The sequence below is a fragment of the Balaenoptera physalus genome, assembly GCF_965194825.1.
Source record: "Balaenoptera physalus genome assembly, chromosome: 2".
Lineage (NCBI taxonomy): Eukaryota > Metazoa > Chordata > Mammalia > Artiodactyla > Balaenopteridae > Balaenoptera > Balaenoptera physalus.
The window spans coordinates 64080380-64098246 of record NC_138883.1 but is presented as its reverse complement, the minus strand read 5'-3'; the positions used below and the strand labels follow the sequence as shown (position 1 = coordinate 64098246).

The window sequence follows — 17867 nt, the reverse complement described above, 5'->3', positions numbered from 1 at the left end:
TGGAAATGCCGGAGCACGGCACTGGGACGCCCGAGGTGAGACAGGCCCAGGGCTGGTTGGAAGCCCCTTTGAAGAGAGCGGTGCACGCGCCGCCACGCCGCCCGGTGCGGGCGGGAGGACGGGGCAATCTTGCGGCGGGGCTGCGGCCGGGCCTTGGTGGTGGCCGGCATCGGGGCGGCGACTTTCAAGATGCCTGGGCCCCCGCGCTCACCTGTGGCCTCCTTTCCCCTCCCCACGCCCCTCCCCTTTCTACAGGTGGGGACCACGGCGGTCCGCGGCCAGAACGCGGGGAAGAGGGCGAGGGGAGGGGCGTTGGCGAAATGGATGCGCCCGTGGGGAGGGGGAGGCCTGGCAGACGAGAGGGGAACCCACAGGGAGGGGCACCGGGGAGCCGGCTGCCAACCGCCTAGCCACCCGGTGCTTTAGAAGCGCCTTTAGTTCAAAATAATCCTTTGGCCAAAATGGCATTTTTTTGGTGTGGCACATTCTGCCACCCTTCAAAGCCGACATCGTCTTGCCTGGGTTACGCAAGTCTCCTGTTGATCTCCCTGCTTTCGCCCTGCCACCTTTACAGCCACAGTGATTTTCTTTCCTTTTCGCGGGGTGGGGGGCGGGATGGGGGTGGGTGCTTAGATCAATCAAGCCACTCCTCTTCTCGAAACCTTCTGCTTCACTCAGACTTAAATCCTTACAAAGGTCTACAAGACCCTCGGTTCTTAACCCCACCCAGTCACTTCTCTGACTTAATTTTGGTACAACTCTTAAACTTTGTCCTGTACACAGGGCCTCCTTGCTACTCTCCAAACACAGTCCTGCCTGGACCCTTGCTCTAGCTGATCTTCTGCTTAGGGATGCTCTTCCCCCAGACAGCCCCATGACCGACTCCCTCACCTCCTTCCAGTCTGCTCACATGGGCACCTTCTCAAGGGAGCCTCTTCCGACCACTTAAACGTAACACAGCAGCCTGCCCCCTTACAACAACTCCCCATGCCCTTTCCTTCCTCAATTTTTTTTCTTTTTTCATAGCTCTTAACACCTAACATACTAATTAATTTACCTACTGTGTCTATTGTCGATTTTCTCCCACGCCCCACACCCCCGTCTCTAACCAAAATATGAGCAGCAAGAGGCCTTTTTGTTCCCAAATTCCTGAACAGTGTCTAGCACAGGGTATGCCGTAAACAGTTGTTGAGTGGACAAATGCCCGATGTCATCAAAGAGGAGATCAGGGTATAAAAGAAGGGGCCAGGAGCCAGGGTTTGCCCTGGGGGAAGGTGCAGCGTTATCTTGCGTGATCACGAAACAGAGAATGTCTTCACTGGAGAACTGCAGAACTCTCTGCAGGTAACAACCCATCCAAACCATTTCCTGCACTAAGAGACTTGACCAGACTCTAGCTTGGCCTCCAGAAGCATAAGGTTCTCTCCCTGGGCTTGACCTCCATCCCCCATTAAAATGCCTGCCTGAGGGACTTCCCTGGTGGTCCAATGCAGGGGGCCGGGGGCTGCGATCCCTGGTCGGGGAACTAGATCCCACACGCATGCCGCACGCAACTAGGAGTCCGTGTGCCTCAACTAAGAAGTCCACATGCTGCACCTAAAAGAAGATCACGCGTGCCGCAGCTAAGACCCGGCGCAGCCTAAATAAATAAATATTAAAAAACACAAAAAAACAAAAGCCTGCCTGAGAAAGTTCAACAGCTGACACAGGCGCCTGACCTCCCCTCCTTAGAGCATTCATTGAAAAGGACCTACAGTTGTGAATATGGTTCTCTTACAACCCCAAGGTGTCTCTCTCAAGAACTGGGAGCCATTCCTTTGAAGTGTAATCGGGAAGGATAGGGCCTCTGTCTCCCAGTTTCTGTGCCTTGAGCCATCCTAACTTCAGTAACTGCCCGCTGACAAACACAGAAGACCTGCGTCTATACCTTTGACCAATCCTTTGTAGTTTTTCGCTTCTGACTCTACTGAGCCCCCTCCCTCTCATTCTTCCTTTAAAACGCCCAGATCCCCTCGCCCAATTCTGAATGGAGCTCAGTCAGCGCTTTCCCCTCTTGTCAGTACTTACTGAATCAAATCTGTTCTCACCACTTTCAATACTGTCTCCTGTGTATTTCTTTGACAGAGTCCAAATCGGAAAGGACCTGAGGACACTTGCGGGGCCGCCCTATGTGCGCGCTGGGGCAGCAGGAGGGGTCGAGGCCGGAGGGCAAGGGCGCCTGACCCTGAGCACTGCGCTCCGGGAGCCCTCCGGGAGCCCCCCCTCCCCCGCTCCTCCCCCGGCTGCGGTGGAGAGGACTGCTCGGCGCTTTCACCTGGTTTTCTCTCTCTGCAACAGCATCCCGGGTTTTCGTCGCAGCGCCACTAGGTTAGGCTACATATCCTGAAGCACTTTCGTCACTTTTCCTTAGAAAGACACCACGAAGAAACATCACCACGCTTTCTTATTAAGGCGGCTTTAGAGCTTAACGTCAACCGGCAAAGAGGCCTTTCCTGAGTTTTCGATTACTAGGAGATGAGTTCGAACAGGCGAGGGCAAAAATGGGCTGAAACTTTCTTTTTGCTGAAAGCAAGGCGAGACCGGACCCGAGCCCCGACCCACCCCTTCAACTGCAGGGCGCCGCGCGCCGCGAGCTCCCGTCTTCCCGGCTTCCCCCTCCAGGTCTCGATTCGTCGCCGCGCGCCCACGCCCCCCCGCCACGAGACACTCGTTCCGGTGTCCCCCACGGGGAAGAACAGGGCGCCGGGAAGGTCGCGCTAGGGGCGCGGCGTATGTAGATGAGGAGGGGCGCAGAGGCTGCTGGTCCCCCTCCGCCTGGGCCTCCGCGTCCTGCGTGTGGACACGCAGAGGCTGCCGGGTTGTTCCCCGGGTGGGCGAAGCCGGGGCGAGGGGCGTGCAGCGGCGGAGGGTGCGGAGGCGGCGTGAGCGAAGTGACCGTGCGTGCAGAGTGGGGCGTGCGCTTAGGTATTGGGGTGGGCAGGAGAAATCCGGAGGTGGTGGCGGTGTTGATGCTGTCTTCACGGGGCCAGGAGGCCTCTGGTTACCAGTCTGTGTTTTTTTGGGATAAAAGCTCTTACATAAAAAGAGAAAAAAAAAACCTTTTACGTTGTTCTTGGGGTGTATTGACAGCTGCAGTTTTTCTAAATGTGAGAAAGTTGAGTGCGTCATTACTGTTAGCCAGCACCGGCGTTGAAGCCTTTCTCTGGTTTTTTGTTTTTAAAATAAGTACTTATTTTATGTAATGGGGTCTTGTACAACTGTGTTTTATCAGTGCTGAGTCATTCGTGGTGGGAGGGGGAGAAGCTTTTTAACTGTACTAGTTAATTTGTTTATCGTTTTTATAGTTTAAAATTGTAGGCCGGACTCGCCATGCCTACTGTCAGCCTAAAGCGCGATCTGCTCTTCCGAGCTCTGGGCCGGCCCTACACGGACGGAGAATTTGATGAACTATGCTTTGAATTTGGTCTGGAACTCGATGAAATTACATCAGAGAAAGAAATTTTAAGTAATGAACAAGGTAATTAAAAGGCAGAGGGGGCCTCTAATGTTGTTCTCTACAAAATTGATGTCCTTGCCAATAGATGTGATCTCCTGTGTCTGGAAGGATTGGTTCGAGCACTTCAGGTCTTCAAAGAAAGGATAAAGGCTCCAATGTATAAACGGGTAATGCCTAATGGAGAAATCCAGAAATTGATCATCACAGAAGAGACAGCTAAAATACGCCCGTACGCTGTTGCAGCGGTTCTCCGAAACATAAAGTTTACTAAAGATCGATATGACAGCTTCGTTGAACTTCAGGAGAAGTTACATCAGAACATTTGCAGGAAAAGAGCCTTGGTTGCTATTGGTACCCGTGACTTGGACACTTTGTCAGGCCCATTTACTTATACTGCGAAGAAACCTTCCGATATCAAATTCAAGCCTCTAAATAAGACCAAGGAGTATACAGCCTGTGAACTGACGAACATATACAAGACTGACAACCACCTTAAACATTATTCACATATAATTGAAAATAAACTTCTGTATCTGGTTATCTATGATACCAATGGTGTCATCCTTTCAGTGCCTCCAGCCATCAATGGAAAGCATTCCAAAATAACAGTAAATACTAGAAATGTATTTATTGAATGCACAGGGACTGACTTTACTAAGGCAAAAATAGTTCTTGATATCATTGTTACCACGTTCAGTGAATATTGTGAGAATCAATTTACAGTTGAAGCAGCTGAGGTAGTTTTTCCTAATGGAAAATTACATACCTTCCCAGAACTGGCTTATCGAAAGGAGATGGTGAGAGCTGATCTAATTAACAAAAAAGTTGGGGTCAGAGAAACTCCAGAAAATCTTACCAAGCTTCTGACCAGGATGTGTTTAAAGTCAGAAGTCATAGGCGATGGGGATCAACTTGAGATCGAAATCCCTCCAACCAGAGATGACATTATCCACGCCTGTGATATCATAGAAGATGCAGCTATTGCTTATGGATATAACAACATTCAGATGACTCTCCCGAAAACATACACCATAGATAATGAATTTCCCCTAAATAAACTCACAGAACTCCTGAGACACGACATGGCAGCTGCTGGATTCACTGAGGCACTTACCTTTGCTCTGTGCTCCCAAGAAGATATTGCTGATAAACTGGGTTTGGATATTTCTGCAACAAAGGCAGTCCACATAAGTAATCCTAAAACAGCTGGATTTCAGGTGGCACACACAACCCTTCTTCCTGGCCTCCTACAGACCATAGCTGTGAATCAGAAGATGCCCCTTCCTCTGAAACTGTTTGAAATCTCTGACATTGTAAGAAAAGATTCTAGCAGAGATGTAGGTGCAAGAAACTACAGGCATCTATGTGCTGTTTATTACAACAAGAATTCTGGGTTTGAGATAATCCATGGTCTTCTGGACAGAATCACGCAGCTACTTGATGTGCCTCCTGGTGAAAAGAAGGGTGGATACCTGATCAAAGTATCAGAAAGCCCTGCATTCTTCCCCGGGTGATGTGCTGAGATCTTTGCCCGGGGTCAGAGCATCGGGAAGCTGGGGGTCCTTCATCCTGATGTTATCACCAAATTCGAGCTGACCATGCCCTGCTCTTGCGGGGAAATCAACACTGAGCCCTTTTTGTGAAGATGGGTCTATGTTGTGTGGTTCTCGCCCTGAGGGTCCCTGTCTCCTCCCAGGTGCCCTTTAGTTGTCCCCACAGTAAGTCAGTCCACTTGTACTTGTGCATTAATGTTGAATAAAGTAGAAAGTAGTGTCTGGCTCCGTGGGTGGTACTGCCATCCCCACGTCAGGCCAGCTTGTACTACACACGAACACACACACGCACACACACACACACACACAAAATTGTAGTTAAAGCTCAATGTGGTGATTTTGTGTGACGTCCAACTGAACGCCTTTTTAAACCATGGTCAGAAAAACTTGTGTGATGGAGAATCTTTTTTGTGACTTAACGGAATTCTCGAAGTGTTTTTTCACTCTGCAAAGTTCGATAGAATTCCCAGCAGTTTGGATATATTTTACCATAGTTCTTTAACAGCTAAGCTCTCAGCAGTTATATTGACTTGAGTTCCTATCGTAGTGAAGTTGAAAGTATTGGCCTTGCGAGGTAGCTGAGGGATTCCTTTTTTTCTGTATAGATCCTTACAATCAAGCCAGTGAAAACATTTTCATTTTGGGGTTGGTAGATGCAGACTGTTACGTTTAGAAGGGATAAACAACAAGGTTCTGCTCTATAGCACAAGGGACTATATACAAACCCTCGGGATAAACCATAGTGGAAAACAGTATTTTAAAGTAAGTATGTACGTTATAACTGAGTCACTTTGCTGTACAGAAGAGATTGGCACAGCATTGTAATTCAACTCTAACAAATTAAAAACATTTTTTTAAAATTTTTATTTATTATTTATTTATGGCTGTGTTGGGTCTTCGTTTCTGTGCAAGGGCTTTCTCTAGTTGCGGCAAGCGGGGGCCACTCTTCATCGCGGTGCGCGGGCCTCTCACTGTCGCGGCCTCTCTTGTTGCGGAGCACAGGCTCCAGACGCGCAGGCTCAGTAGTTGTGGCTCACGGGCCTAGTTGCTCGGCGGCATGCGGGATCTTCCCAGACCAGGGCTCGAACCCGTGTCCCCTGCATTGGCAGGCAGATTCTCAACCACTGCGCCACCAGGGAAGCCCTAAAAACATTTTTTTTTTTCGTGTCAAACTTAGTGCTTGAGGACATGGATTCATGTTAGTTTTATTGGGCTGGCCAAGAAGTTCATTCAGGTTTTTCCATAACATCTTTACTTTGGTATTAAAGTAATGGAGGTCTGCCAATAATCACCAATAATTGTTCGACTTATGCAGACCATGTCTGTATACTGAGAGTGCATAGTGGAATTGACTGGAATAATGTAACTGTAAGAATCACTACCTTTTCAGTTTAGTTCATTTCTAATGTCAGTTATTCTAGAAAACTTAAGTGTCAAGTTCTTGTATAAATTACAGTCTGGGGCCCTCCTCCTGATTTTTTTTTTCACTGACGTGTTCTGGGAGGCCTTTTTTACATCCAATCCCTTCTTACGGTACATGTCCCACAGTTCTTTAGTGGCCACACCATCAATTTTCTCTCTAGGGACTCCTTCCTTGAGGAGGGCCATGAACATGTCCTTTCTGGATACTCTTTCATTCCTTTTGTTTTGTTTCCTATCCTCTTTCCTCTCAAAATTCCATTCTCCTATATCACCCATTTGGCAAACTTTATCAATTACTTCATTGATGGGAACGCCTGTTTCACTTAACAAAAGAGTTAAAATGACACGCTTGTAGCTTGGAGGGGCCGTTTTAAAGATTTTATTTCTCATTTGTACTGTTAGAGGCATGTGTGACATCTCATCTGCATGTCCCACAAAGATGGCACTTTTCATGGCCTCCTCCTTCAGTCTCTGAATGCAATCTTTTAACGTGTACCAAAGGCGGTCGCTCCCTGGCCAGGTAGATTCTAAAAGGTATTTCTTAAGGCACCCTTCAGCCACCAACTGCAGCAAATTTGAGTCTCTGGGATTTTGAGTTTTATCTCTAAAGGCTTGTTGCACAAAAGAATCATTGCTGATAGTGCCAGATTTCTTTGCATCCCTGTCATCGATAAGGATTCCAGCTGCCCCAGCATCGTATATGCGTACTACCCAAGAAATAAGGGGCTCTCCAGACCTCTGAGTGAATCTGCTTAAAATGTCATTCATTTCATGCTCAGTATAATCTTCAAGAGTATCCTTTCTTACGGCATTACCTTGGGCGTCAGTTTCCATTTTCCGACACCATGCTGGCTGTGCATAAAAATTAGGTGGGTTCAATTCCTCCTTGGCCTGTATAGGCCTAGTTTTTGCTCCTAAGTCTGCATCATCATCTGCCTCTGAATTTGAACTATCATCCCATATATCTCCATCCCAAGCGTCGGGGTCCCAATCTACCCTCACTTTAGCTATTGCTAGATGAACTTTCTTTTTAATTAACCTTACCATGCCACTCTCGATATTTAGCTTGTGCGACCTTTACAGCAGCTTTCTCTGCTACCAACTAGAAAGTGCAGATTTGGTCAGCTAAAATGTAATTTTGACGTTGTAATATGGACAATTGTCCTTTCTTAATTGGCACGAGCCGCAAGCATTTAATAACTTCTAAAGGTTTGGCTCGCTTTAATTTAGGGCCCCAGTTCTCACACAATCCAGTGGATATTCCCCATTCAGTAGCTAACAAGCAGTAAGGCAAGTCTTCCCATCCAGGAATAAAAACTTGATTAGTTTTAACCTCTTTCTTTTTAAAGAGTGGCATTTTGTTTTACGAATACTGCTCACAGCACCCATTAATGTTTTGCCGAAAGCTTTACTTTCGGTTTCAAGGTTCGTAGGATTCACTGGCAAAATAACCACTCTACACTCAGTGTAAGCAATAATTTAGAGAATTTATTGAATTAACAAAAGATTACAGTATACTAACTAAGAAAGAATAGTAAAAGGTAGAGGTTTATACATCACCGAGTTGGGGAAGCACCTACATCCAGATCCAAGCAGTGCTGGGAAGTCCTCTGAACAGCAATCTGGAGTCCCAACTGGGAAGGGCCCCAGGTGTGTCCACTCTACCGGTGAGCCTTCAGTTTGCTACTTGAAGGAGTACAACTTTTAACACCAGGTCGCAGGTGGAAAACAATCAGCCTACGTGCAAGTTTGCAGCTCTGGTTATTGTCATAAATGCCTTGGTCTTAACTCCTAAGTTTTGGAATGTTCTCTGATCCCTGGGGGCTGGCCAGGCCCTCTAGGTTCAAGAAGCCCCATGACTTACTCCCTTTCTTATCTAATGATTTACAGTGTGTGCTGGAGCCACCCCTGCTGGCCTGCATGTAGCTCAGCAGTTTGGCATGTAGCCAGTTTTAGGGTCATTGCCCAGTCAGAGAGAGGCCTAGTGCCACCTCTGAAGCCTGAACAAGACTACATTACTAGCTTCCCCCAATACCAACTGTGTAAAAGGGTATGGTGACTTGCTGCTCAATTTGTATATGCTTACCTGGACTATGTATCTTTGGTGAACTTTATGTAAAATGTCAGTATGTTATGTTGATGTATGATCCTTTGTCTCAAAAAATATATATGACTGTGCCTTCGACTTCTAGTGAGCAGAACAGTTCTGAGCTTCTCCTGGGTTATAATCCTCAGTTTGACTGGAATAAAATTATCTTTTTTTCTTCTTAACTTGATTTTTAATTGAATTTTTGTTAATAGTTCTATATCTCAAAGTAAAAAAGTATCATTATTTGCTAAGGCCCAGCTCCATACACAGATTTGTTCCAGTTTGGAGTGCTTTTCCAGTGCAGTGTGAGACTTTCACTCTCTGCCATCCCTCTCTTCTTTCAGGAGGTACATAGTTACCAAATAAGGGGCCTTTTTCTCGAGGGAGCTCCACCAACACTCCATCTATAGAGTACAGAATATGGTAGCCTTTAATTTGCACAAGTCTCTCCCCAGTAGGTTAACAGGAGGATCAGGAGAAAGTAAGAATACATGTTCCTCAAGTCAGAGGACCAATCTATATAGGAACCGTGGAGGAAAAGGAAGAAGTAGAAAGGTGACCCAAAAAACCAGCAGCTTGTATCTTCTACCACCAGATGGAAAATAAGACATTTCCAGGAAATTGCAGAGTAAGTAGAACCAGTATCTTTGGGAAAAGATAGTGTTATATTAGGCCAAGGAAAACTTTTTGACACAATATTTTTGGTTCACCAGTTCCCATCTCTAAGATTCCCTCAATCTTCCAACTTTGAGCCAATTTACCAATTATTTCTTAGCTAAGGGTTTTGACTTGATTCCCTTGCTCCTGAAATGTCTGCATTCTGCAGAGTCTCTTTCTACAATCCCTCTTCCAATGTCCTGGCTTCTTGCTCTAATGACATATAGCTTCCCCTTCTTCCTTTGCTCCCTTCATAGGTTGTCCAGAGTGGGGATTATTCCCTTTAATGAATAGTTCTGAGTACCTAACAGAGCAGTTTTAAATTCCTTAATTTCTTCTTTATCTTTCCGTAGATTGCCCCAAACACTGAGTAGCTGCTGTTAAGATTTGAGCACTAGTTTGCCCTTGCCATACTACCAGCATCCTCTAACTTGAGTCTGGATAGTTGGTAAGAGAGCTGAGGTAAAAGGTTAGACTAAGAGCAATTTTGATCTGCACCTGGATCCATGCCAGTAGATGTTGAGAAATTTTAATTATCAAACTACTGATGGAAACCAGTGTGGACTCCAGGTCTTGTGGGTACACCACTGTAATTTCTCTCAGCTTATCTTTAGCAGGAAAGGCTTCAAGTATGCCCACTAACACCCTCTGGATGGTTCTCTAAAGGTTTTAGTTCTTCCACAGTCGTGGGGGCTGGCTTCCCTTGGTCACGAATATAGTACCCTTTGTATGGTGGGTCACTGGTTTCCCGATGTGCTGCTCCATCAAAGCAGCCAAGTCTTCTGGTTGCAGAGTCTCTTAAGTGACTGTTGTGTGGCCACAAGACTTTTAGCTGATTCAGTCAAATCAGCAACTGCCAGACCAATCCTGTCCTCATTGCTAGACTGTTGAGGAGAATAACATCTCCTGGCAACCCAGCGAATCCTCTCCACAAAGGTAGAAAGAAAAGAAGTCAACATTTTTATTGAAAAGCCACTAAACCAGACTGTAATGTGCATCACAAGAAATCCACCGAAGAGATTGCAAAGACAGTATATTATTCAGCTTGGGCTGCCATAACAAAATACCACAGACTGGGGTGAGGCTTAAATAATGGGAATGTTTCTCAGTTCCTGGAGCTGTAAATCCAAGACCCAGATATTGGCAGCTTTGCTTTCTCCGGAGGCTTCCCCTTGTCTTGCAGCCATCCCTGATGTCTCTAATGAAGGACACCAGTCATATTGAATTACAGCCCTACCTTTATGACCTCATTTAAACTTAATTACCTCCTTAAAGGCCCTGTCTCCAAATACACTCAGATGGCGGCTAGGGCCTCAACATATGAATTTGGGGTGGGGGGACACAATCCCATAACAATAAGAATGTTCCCTGTTATATAAGCAGGTAGATAAAACTTATTACATAGATGTTCTCAGGAACTTGTCCTCAATAGGAGGACTTGACAGCACCATTTGCTACATATAGTTCATCCTAAGTTCAGCTGGTAATTGGAGTGGCCATCTGTGTGCCTTTATCCAAAGAGAAATAAAACTCATATCTCCATGACAAGCAAGTGGTTACGACCTGGAGCCAGCCACCTAACCTAAACTCCCAGAGGTAGAGGGAGATGGGGCACTTACCTTCCTTAATGTTCACATTTCAAAAAGATGGTTTCAAGGCCCTCCAGACATTCTCAGGTTGTAAAACTGGCAAGAGATACATTTAGCTGTTAATAACATTTACACATATATCTCAAACGGACCGAACCAGTATTTGCAAATTTTCTAAGAAGGAGGGAGAAATGTCTTTCCCTTTTCGCACCAAGGGGAAATTCTTTTTTTCCTTCCCATTTCGTATTCGCTCTCACATCACACTTGTCCCAGTGCCGATGAGCTCAGGGGAGGTCTGAACATAAAGGACTTCGGATAACCATTGAAACAGCAACATAACCACTCGAGAAAAGGTCCATCTCATAAAACACAACCGCGGTTCCCTGTTTTTTCCTGGGCACATGTTAAGCAATCAGGAGACTTTCTCCATACAGCATTCAAGAAAGGCCTTACCAAACAGCCAGAGTGTTGCCTAGATTCCTAAGTCCATCAAAAAAAAAAAGCATAAGTCCCCACTTCTGGGAGTCATAAACAAGCATGCGTCGTCACCCTATGAGTACGTCTACTTCAAGTAGGGTGACCCTATTACAACGCAAAAAGCCTAGAGACTGCCTGCTGCTGGTATATTAGACACTCTTGCTACCTTCAAATCTGCAGGTCAAGTAACTGGCAGACAGATCCAACAAAACCGACCACTCCTAAAAGTCCTATCAAAACACCTGCGACCTCACAACAGCTCTGTCGATTCTTGTTCCGCACAGACATTTTCCCTTTTTCTATCTCACTACTTACGCTCATGTTCACTCACACCCTTGTCTTTTCTCATAAGTACATAAAATACTGCAAGAACCTCCTTGGTAAAACACTCTTCAAAAAAAACAAAAGACTGACCTGACTTACTGCACAACCTTTAAATCCAACATAATGCAGCCGAAATGAGAAACCAAACAGAAAAAAAAACAGCTTTTACAACCACAAACTATGTTTTACAACTTTCTATGTTTCCGGAAGCAACAAAATACATACGGTAAAATCAACAACATTGTCTAACAAAAAAACAAAGAAAAAACATTCTTTAGAACTATAGCATTACTTTTGTGGAAAACGGAAACAGCTTTCTTCCCTCGCCCTACACCCAGGGGCACGCCCCACTCTGCACGCACGGTCACTTCGCTCACGCCGCCTCCGCACCCTCCGCCGCTGCACGCCCCTCGCCCCGGCTTCGCCCACCCGGGGAACAACCCGGCAGCCTCTGCGTGTCCACACGCAGGACGCGGAGGCCCAGGCGGAGGGGGACCAGCAGCCTCTGCGCCCCTCCTCATCTACATACGCCGCGCCCCTAGCGCGACCTTCCCGGCGCCCTGTTCTTCCCCGTGGGGGACACCGGAACGAGTGTCTCGTGGCGGGGGGGCGTGGGCGCGCGGCGACGAATCGAGACCTGGAGGGGGAAGCCGGGAAGACGGGAGCTCGCGGCGCGCGGCGCCCTGCAGTTGAAGGGGTGGGTCGGGGCTCGGGTCCGGTCTCGCCTTGCTTTCAGCAAAAAGAAAGTTTCAGCCCATTTTTGCCCTCGCCTGTTCGAACTCATCTCCTAGTAATCGAAAACTCAGGAAAGGCCTCTTTGCCGGTTGACGTTAAGCTCTAAAGCCGCCTTAATAAGAAAGCGTGGTGATGTTTCTTCGTGGTGTCTTTCTAAGGAAAAGTGACGAAAGTGCTTCAGGATATGTAGCCTAACCTAGTGGCGCTGCGACGAAAACCCGGGATGCTGTTGCAGAGAGAGAAAACCAGGTGAAAGCGCCGAGCAGTCCTCTCCACCGCAGCCGGGGGAGGAGCGGGGGAGGGGGGGCTCCCGGAGGGCTCCCGGAGCGCAGTGCTCAGGGTCAGGCGCCCTTGCCCTCCGGCCTCGACCCCTCCTGCTGCCCCAGCGCGCACATAGGGCGGCCCCGCAAGTGTCCTCAGGTCCTTTCCGATTTGGACTCTGTCAAAGAAATACACAGGAGACAGTATTGAAAGTGGTGAGAACAGATTTGATTCAGTAAGTACTGACAAGAGGGGAAAGCGCTGACTGAGCTCCATTCAGAATTGGGCGAGGGGATCTGGGCGTTTTAAAGGAAGAATGAGAGGGAGGGGGCTCAGTAGAGTCAGAAGCGAAAAACTACAAAGGATTGGTCAAAGGTATAGACGCAGGTCTTCTGTGTTTGTCAGCGGGCAGTTACTGAAGTTAGGATGGCTCAAGGCACAGAAACTGGGAGACAGAGGCCCTATCCTTCCCGATTACACTTCAAAGGAATGGCTCCCAGTTCTTGAGAGAGACACCTTGGGGTTGTAAGAGAACCATATTCACAACTGTAGGTCCTTTTCAATGAATGCTCTAAGGAGGGGAGGTCAGGCGCCTGTGTCAGCTGTTGAACTTTCTCAGGCAGGCTTTTGTTTTTTTGTGTTTTTTAATATTTATTTATTTAGGCTGCGCCGGGTCTTAGCTGCGGCACGCGTGATCTTCTTTTAGGTGCAGCATGTGGACTTCTTAGTTGAGGCACACGGACTCCTAGTTGCGTGCGGCATGCGTGTGGGATCTAGTTCCCCGACCAGGGATCGCAGCCCCCGGCCCCCTGCATTGGACCACCAGGGAAGTCCCTCAGGCAGGCATTTTAATGGGGGATGGAGGTCAAGCCCAGGGAGAGAACCTTATGCTTCTGGAGGCCAAGCTAGAGTCTGGTCAAGTCTCTTAGTGCAGGAAATGGTTTGGATGGGTTGTTACCTGCAGAGAGTTCTGCAGTTCTCCAGTGAAGACATTCTCTGTTTCGTGATCACGCAAGATAACGCTGCACCTTCCCCCAGGGCAAACCCTGGCTCCTGGCCCCTTCTTTTATACCCTGATCTCCTCTTTGATGACATCGGGCATTTGTCCACTCAACAACTGTTTACGGCATACCCTGTGCTAGACACTGTTCAGGAATTTGGGAACAAAAAGGCCTCTTGCTGCTCATATTTTGGTTAGAGACGGGGGTGTGGGGCGTGGGAGAAAATCGACAATAGACACAGTAGGTAAATTAATTAGTATGTTAGGTGTTAAGAGCTATGAAAAAAGAAAAAAAATTGAGGAAGGAAAGGGCATGGGGAGTTGTTGTAAGGGGGCAGGCTGCTGTGTTACGTTTAAGTGGTCGGAAGAGGCTCCCTTGAGAAGGTGCCCATGTGAGCAGACTGGAAGGAGGTGAGGGAGTCGGTCATGGGGCTGTCTGGGGGAAGAGCATCCCTAAGCAGAAGATCAGCTAGAGCAAGGGTCCAGGCAGGACTGTGTTTGGAGAGTAGCAAGGAGGCCCTGTGTACAGGACAAAGTTTAAGAGTTGTACCAAAATTAAGTCAGAGAAGTGACTGGGTGGGGTTAAGAACCGAGGGTCTTGTAGACCTTTGTAAGGATTTAAGTCTGAGTGAAGCAGAAGGTTTCGAGAAGAGGAGTGGCTTGATTGATCTAAGCACCCACCCCCATCCCGCCCCCCACCCCGCGAAAAGGAAAGAAAATCACTGTGGCTGTAAAGGTGGCAGGGCGAAAGCAGGGAGATCAACAGGAGACTTGCGTAACCCAGGCAAGACGATGTCGGCTTTGAAGGGTGGCAGAATGTGCCACACCAAAAAAATGCCATTTTGGCCAAAGGATTATTTTGAACTAAAGGCGCTTCTAAAGCACCGGGTGGCTAGGCGGTTGGCAGCCGGCTCCCCGGTGCCCCTCCCTGTGGGTTCCCCTCTCGTCTGCCAGGCCTCCCCCTCCCCACGGGCGCATCCATTTCGCCAACGCCCCTCCCCTCGCCCTCTTCCCCGCGTTCTGGCCGCGGACCGCCGTGGTCCCCACCTGTAGAAAGGGGAGGGGCGTGGGGAGGGGAAAGGAGGCCACAGGTGAGCGCGGGGGCCCAGGCATCTTGAAAGTCGCCGCCCCGATGCCGGCCACCACCAAGGCCCGGCCGCAGCCCCGCCGCAAGATTGCCCCGTCCTCCCGCCCGCACCGGGCGGCGTGGCGGCGCGTGCACCGCTCTCTTCAAAGGGGCTTCCAACCAGCCCTGGGCCTGTCTCACCTCGGGCGTCCCAGTGCCGTGCTCCGGCATTTCCAGTAAAAGTTAAGGGCCCGGGCCTGGCGGCGCGCACCCTTCGATAGCTCAGCTGGTAGAGCGGAGGACTGTAGACCCGACACGTGTGGACATCCTTAGGTCGCTGGTTCGATTCCGGCTCGAAGGAGGTGCCCGTCGCTTTTGCGCCCTCGTGAAGGGCACCGCCCCCCCGGGGCCAAGCCCCGCCCAAGGCCCTGAGGCAGCGCAGCGTCCTCTCTCCCCCGCCAGAGGCGGGAAAGCCTTTGGGGGACGCCCGCACAGCCACGGGGGGGCCGTGGCCAGGCAACACGCCTGCGCCTTCCTCCCGCCCGCAGGCCACACGCCCGCCCGCAGCCCGGTTGCTCCCGCCTTAGCGCGCAGCCCCGCCGGCCCCAGCGCGGCCCGCGCCCTCTCCACTTTTATTCACCCACCGCCCCCGCTCTGCTCGACGCGCGCACATCCCTGCCGAACAGGGGGGCACGCAGGAGCTGCCCACCAAAAGCCCTGGAGGCCGACAAGCGCACAGGCCATCACACGGTCAGGGACAACCACGGCACCCTTCCTGAAAACCCCCTCTCACTCCCGGGCTCAATCCCCAGCTCTGCCCCCCAAAGGAAGGTCACTGTCTCTGTCTCTCCCAGTCACAGTCTTTCAATCTCCCAGCCTCTCTCTCTCTCCTTCCCTGTCTTTCCCATGGTCTCTACAGGTACAGACCTGGGGACACAGAGAACCTTCCCAACCGTCTTAATCTATTTGTGGGGCAGAACTGCCACCCCGAGATCTTCCAAGCCACATTCTGCCACCCTCCAAGACACTGCCAGTTGTGTACCTGCGCGGAAGCTGACACCGGCAGGAGCAAAACGCAGCAGGGCTCTCAGTGGGCCTTGACAGTGCCGATGAGAACCTTCCAGGTGTCCTGTCAGTCTGAGGACAGGGCGGGGGAGGGGGGGTGGTGTGGCCCCCTGGAAACCTCAGCTTTCATATGCCTTCGCACCTATTCTGGTAGCCGCTGGAGGGGTTGAGTTCCCGCCGAAAGAGCAAAGATTGCTCACACTGTACAAGGGTGGGAAAACGCCCGCACCCATTCTTCTGCTACATCTGATGGATATAGATAGATGATAGATGATAGATAGATAGATAGATAGATAGATAGGTAGATAGAAAGGGGGTGGGGCGGGAGAAAGAGAGAGAAAGGAAGATTGCCAGCAAAAGCACAGACAGAGCTCAGAGAGCCCTGAGAGCCAGGGGCAATGGGGGCTGATGGCAGGGAGCAGAAGGGTGGAGGGTGGGGTGGTGGGCGGGTGGGGAGCTGCCATCATGGAGGGGCGCACAACTTCACCTCCTTGCACAAACCACTGGCCTGTGGCTTCTGACCAGCTGGCTACCTTTAGCCTTGGGTCCTTAAGGCTGAATTGGCGGGGCCAAGAGGAAGCTGCCGAGGCCCAAGCAGAGAGCACCCAGGAGGAAATGGGCCGGACTTTCAGCTAGAAGGAGCAGCTTCACCCTGGGGACAGAGCCTGGTTGGGGTGGGATGTGTGGGTGCCGAGAAGAACGCCGCGGGTGGTCCTTGCCCCTCCCTTCCTGTGGGAAGGAAACGCCGGAGACTCACCGAGAGGAGTCACAGCAGAACCCCGATGGGAGCGTGGCTCTCTGAAACCTCGGGGGCCCAGCGCTGCCTTCCCCTGACCCCTGAGCCCACAAGCCCTTTTTCGGTTCTGGTTCTGCCTCTCAAACCGGAGACTGCGTTTCCCCACACGTCTTTCTCTCCTGGCAAGCTCCTGTGGTTGCCCCCCCGCTGCGGTCTCAGCCCTCCTCGCGGTCCCACTGCTAACTAAGAGGGGCTGCCCTGGAGTCTGTGGAGTCTCCATGGGTCTGGGAGGCCGTGCCACTGCAGGCTGACAGGTGACCTTCAGCAAGAGGCTATTGCTCTGCAGCTGCAGAAAGACCTCAGCCTCACATGTCACCACCTGCAGAGACCAGCGGGTGAGGACCAAAGAGAGAACCTCAGGCCTTCGTTGGATATACCCCCGACGGGATGTGGAGGTGTGGAACCCTTGGGAACCTGGCTTTGGGGGAGTGGGCGGGGTGCGTGGGTTTTGGTGACCGGCACAGGGGAGTGTGAGTCTCAGCACGGCCAACTCTTCTTGTCTGGGTGTCACAGAGAGTAGCAGGGGACCTCTGAGGCACTGCCCCTCACCCTCCAAGGGGCAGAGGTGCCTGCTGCCCGGTCAGGGAGCGGCGACACGCTCAGCTGAGGGAAGGCCACTTTGGTGTGGCTTGCCGTGCCTCTGTGGGACTTTTGCTGGGTGGGTTAGTGGTCTTGGGTGGTGGGCACACACCAGGTGGGATCCGAAACGTTTGTAAGGAGTCCAACCTGGACATCTGTGCCCTCTGCCCCTCCCTCTGGACTCCAGTGCCTCTCCAGGAAGTCCACAGGACCTTGACCTCTTTCAGGAAGCAGCCGCCTCTGCCAAAGGAATCGGGGTAGGTGGGCGAAGGAGGGGAGCCAAGGCTGGATATCCACGGGCCTTGTGGAGCCCTGGATGTGCTCTCTCCTGAGAAGCCTGATGGTCCTTCTCCATCGCTCCCCAGTAAGCCTCACTGCGACAGAAAGTCATGGTGGGCAGGAGGGCGGAGGGGCATATCAGCCCCCAGGGGAGGCGAGGCTCTTAGGTGGGGAAAATACAAGCCTGGAACATGCAACTATGCCCAAAAGTGAAGGAATGTACAGTGACTGATTCGGTGGCATGTCAAGCACACAAGAGCCAATTCGAAAGGGTTCCCACTGCCAAATCAAGGTAATGATAATAACGGAATATAATCCATTGAGTAAAATAGGTACAGGGCCTAACAGCAATGACACACCAGATTCTGGTCTCTAAGTATCATTCTCCAACAAAAGGAACCAGGGCCAATAAAAGGAACCAGGGTGGGCTTCCCTGGTGGCGCAGTGGTTAAGAATGCGCCTGCCAATGCAGGGGACAC

The 17867-nt window shown here is 50.2% G+C and overlaps 1 protein-coding gene, 1 long non-coding RNA gene and 1 pseudogene across 3 annotated transcripts in view; 2 read left to right on the top strand and 1 right to left on the bottom strand.

Moving 5' to 3' along the window:
* Positions 1–17867, top strand: part of LOC309656132 — a 40630-nt gene that overhangs the window by 7843 nt on the left and 14920 nt on the right. The window lies entirely within an intron of this gene.
* EAPP (E2F associated phosphoprotein) overlaps positions 1–17867 on the bottom strand; it is a 57091-nt gene that overhangs the window by 36908 nt on the left and 2316 nt on the right. The gene's annotated exons all lie outside the window — the stretch shown is intronic.
* Positions 2801–5899, top strand: LOC309654759 (phenylalanine--tRNA ligase beta subunit pseudogene; annotated as a pseudogene). Its single transcript, XR_014268835.1, has 2 exons — positions 2801–2964; positions 3345–5899. The product of XR_014268835.1 is annotated as a phenylalanine--tRNA ligase beta subunit pseudogene (transcript).